Raw genomic sequence first — 4,049 nt, 5'->3', positions numbered from 1 at the left:
GTCGAAAGTACCAGCTGATGTTCGGGTGGGGGTTCAAGAGGTACTCGGTATACACAAAGAAGGAGGTGAAAGCTCTTACCTAGGACTGCCTGAATGTTTTAGCGGTTCCACAGTTAAGCTTATGAGTTTCATCCGCGAAAAACTACAAGGCCGTCTCAATGGCTGGTTTTCGAAGTCTCTGTCTCAAGGAGGAAAAGAGATTTTATTGAAATCCATTGCCTTAGCTCTGCCGGTCTATGCTATGTCTTGTTTTAAATTGCCTAAGGAAGTATGCTCAAAAATTAGGAGTGCCATGATTGAGTTTTGGTGGAGCAGTGGCAACAATAAGAGGAAGATTGCTTGGGTTGCTTGGGAGAAGTTATGCAAAGATAAGGAACTAGGAGGTTTGGGTTTCCATGATATTGAAAAGTTCAATCAATCTTTGCTTGCGAAACAGGCATGGAGGATCTTTAAGAAACCAGAGTCCCTGATAGCTCGAATCCTAAAAGCTAAGTATTTTCCTAGGGTGGGTTTCTTGGACGGAAACATAGGACGCAGACCTTCATATGCATGGCGAAGCATCCTTCATGGTCGCGAGCTCCTTAAACAAGGTTTGATAAAGGAGATTGGTAATGGAGAAGATACAAGAGTTTGGCTGGATAATTGGATTGTGGAGACAATTCCCAGACCTCCTAACTATCATCAGGATTCTCTCGTTGATTTAACCTTGTCGGTTAGAGACTTGATCGATCAGGATACTGGGGGTTGAAACGTCAGACTCATCAGGCAGATCATTGCTGAAGAAGATGTGGAACGGGTTCTCCAGATTAAGCCTAATCGGTCAAGAGTTGATTCCTTGAAATGGTGTTTTTCCAATAATGGAATCTACAATTCAAAGTCAGGCTACAAGCTTCTCCAGGAGTTACATGAGCTTCATGCTCCGGCTACTAACAGCATGCCTCCTCTAGAGAAGAGGTTATGGAGTAGTCTCTGGAAGGCGAAAGCTTCACCTAAGCTTCGTCATTTTTTATGGAGAGTATTATCAAGAGCATTGGCAGTAAAGCAACAACTTCGTTATAGAGGCATCCAGGTAGACCCGTTATGTTCTGTGTGCGGAACAGAAGCGGAATCTATTTGTCACATGCTTTTCAACGGCCCTAGAGCTCGTGAAGTATGGTCACTGTCACAGTTATCTCTCCGGGTTGCAGGCTTCTCTCAAAACTCTGTCTTCCTGAACCTTCACTACCTATTCACGTGTAGTAGGAATGAGAGAATAAGCCCGGCGATTCGGCTATCCTTTCCTTGGATCCTGTGGCACATCTGGAAGGCAAGGAACATGTTGTCCTTTGAACAAGTACGTTTCTCAGCTGTTGAAATCTGGAACAAAGCCTCGGAGGAAGCCTCTGTTTGGCATGAGCTCCATAATGTGGAGGTTCCAGCTCATACGACTCAACCTATAGCTCCAGGGAGGCAACAGAGTTGGGTTAAACCCCCATGTGACCTGGTGAAATGCAACATTGGATGCTCTTGGTCTGCCCGCACGTCCGTAGTTGGAAGTTCTTGGATAATTAGAGATACCAGGGGCAACGTCTTGTGCCATAGCAGACGACGGTTCACAAAGATCTTCTCTGAAGCACAAGCTGCCATGGAAACCTTCGAGTGGGCTGTTGAAGCTATGTTGGACCTTAAGTTCCAGCGGGTGATCCTCGAATTCTCTAACAGAGTGCTGCATAACATTTTTAATCAGGGATTTCCGGTTCTGGAGTTTGGAGCTTGGCTTCAGAAGATACATAACTCGTTTCTTTCTTTTGAGATTAGCAAGATAAGCTGGGTGCCTGTGGGATGCAACTCGATAGCCCTGGAAATCTCTGATAGTGTGATAAGAGACCAGCGGGTACAATCTTATGTTGCGTACCAAGGTCCTTCTTGGCTTCATGATCGGATCCTTTCCGAAGCCTCTCTATCCACATAATATGCTACCATCCGTTGAGGACCATGAGCCCTTGCAGTGGTCTCTACACCTTTGTCGTGCTCACCAAGAAACATCTCTGTTTTTTCGAGCTTATGAAGCTTTGTCTTTCCTTGGCACCTATTGGTTGCAAGTTGTTTTTTTATTCCGTCTGTTTCTTTCGTGCGTTCACTAGTAAACATTGAAGTCTCTTCATTTATGACAAAAAAAAAAAGCAGAACACTACTTTTGGCTGCCACAGATTCAACCCATCTAAAGCTGTCCATGTCAGCACGTGTGGGGCCAACAACTTTAAAAGAAAAATTCTTATTAGGCTGGTGTTCCTTAACGAAAATCTAAATACTGTCTTGAATGACCTTTGGACACCTAATTTGTTTTTTTTAGCCCAGTATACATCATCTTCTCGAAACATGTTCGTCGATTGAATCTAGCCATCTAGGTTTGATTGATTCATAGAGAGAAGCGCAGATTGTTTGTTTCTGATTCCATGAATCGTTTTATAACTCTTTTCCTCTACGTCTCCCATATTTACTCCGTCAATCAATGCCAGACCACGTTCACTACACCTCCTCCATTCCACCTTATATATATGTTATCTTAAGAGGAACCCAACGGCCCTCATTCTCTCAACAATTCTTCCTCCAAGAAAACTGTATTTCACCTTCTCGAAAATGATTTCATCAGCTGGTCCAGTTGACAAAGCCGTCTTCTGCCACTCAACGTTAAAAAAATGGCGAGTTCATGGGAATCAACTTCTCTTCCTTGATGACAGGGTAAAGACTTCTTCGATCAATTGCAACCTCTCTTCCAGATCTGTTTATAATCGCAACTCTTCCTTTAAATATCTCATCTGATTGAAACTGCAGAATTCAGAGATCTACGGCTTCATCCCCGCTGGTCGTAGATATCATAAAGGTTCAGTTCATCAATGTGTGGAACTGCGTTATGAGATAACTGGGTACATCACATACTACTAAGGTATCTTCTAGCTGAATTCTCTCTCCTTCAAACGTGTGAATAATTAACAAAGTAATCACATAAAATTCATATATGTATTTTTTTTTCTCCTTTATGTGTTGTATATAAATCCATCTGAGAAGGAAGATCTGGAGGCATGACTCAGCAAGGAAAATATATAAACTCTGAAAGAAGAGTTAACAGAGACTGATACGAGAAACACTGAGTTATACAAGGCGAATAAATAATACTATTGCCTTTCAAATTGGTTCTAATTCAGACTACCGTTTTACCATGTAAGCGACTAGAAAGCAAGAGACATGACATGAGTTTGAGAGAATTTTTTCAGAGATTGTTTTGTCATAGCAACCATTTTTGTAATAGGAACTTCAGTCTGCGGAGTCACTTGCAGCGGAACAGTCGAGGTGTTTCAAATTAGAGGTTGCAGAGGTAAGACAAAAGATTAAGACAATGGAAACACTTGAAAATAAACTGGAACTCCTCCACCGTCAGAGAGCCGTTGCGTCTGAACAAGCCGCCGCCAATATGAATGGCAAAAGACAAAGCTCTGGTAGCGTCTGGGGATGGCTTGCTGGAACTCTTCCGCCAAAAGCATGAATCCCCCATGAAGTTACGTTTTTTCCAGCACTTCTCTTTTTCATTACCAGTCTCATCTTTTATATAATGGATTCTATAAGTATTCATTCATTCTTTAGTGTAGTTTATAAATCCATAGGAGCCAATTTATACGTAATGTACTGAATAGTCTTTGTAAACAGGTGAGTGGAAGTGGACAAAGCTACTCAAGAACTGAAGAGATCAACAATGCCTTTGCCAATGAAGTCTCATGGGACCGATCTTCCACGTCTTCTACTCAAGCACCAACACATAGACCAAGTAAAAGAACATATGGTGCGATCTAAACCGTTAATTTCCTTTGCTTAAGGTTCTGTCTCAGTCAATGGTATGGCTTGCAGTTGAACTGTGGTATTCAGGTTTTACTTTTTTTTTTGTTATTACATTCATGTTTAGTTTCTAGAATGAGGGGGAAAACAAAACTGTGAAAGAGACAAAAGAGCAAGAGCGTGTTCACAAGTCAATAAAGATTGACACTTGCAAGAAATTTTATTTTTTTCAAAGAGTA

The 4,049-nt window shown here is 41.8% G+C and overlaps 1 long non-coding RNA gene across 2 annotated transcripts; it reads left to right on the top strand.

Annotated features, from left to right (window-relative positions):
* The first annotated feature begins 2,310 nt into the window (after window positions 1-2,310).
* LOC106310300 lies at window positions 2,311-4,049 on the top strand. Of its 2 annotated transcripts, XR_001263749.1 has the most exons (5): window positions 2,311-2,721; window positions 2,815-2,926; window positions 3,049-3,201; window positions 3,290-3,535; window positions 3,685-4,049. It is a non-coding gene; the product is annotated as an uncharacterized LOC106310300 (long non-coding RNA). The 2 variants fall into 2 exon arrangements; XR_001263748.1 differs by lacking the exons at window positions 2,311-2,721; window positions 2,815-2,926 and having other exon boundaries at window positions 2,962-3,201.

The sequence above is a fragment of the Brassica oleracea genome, chromosome C8 (assembly GCF_000695525.1).
Source record: "Brassica oleracea var. oleracea cultivar TO1000 chromosome C8, BOL, whole genome shotgun sequence".
Lineage (NCBI taxonomy): Eukaryota > Viridiplantae > Streptophyta > Magnoliopsida > Brassicales > Brassicaceae > Brassica > Brassica oleracea.
Note: the sequence above shows the minus strand (reverse complement) of the source record. Positions and strands in the feature narration are given on the sequence as shown.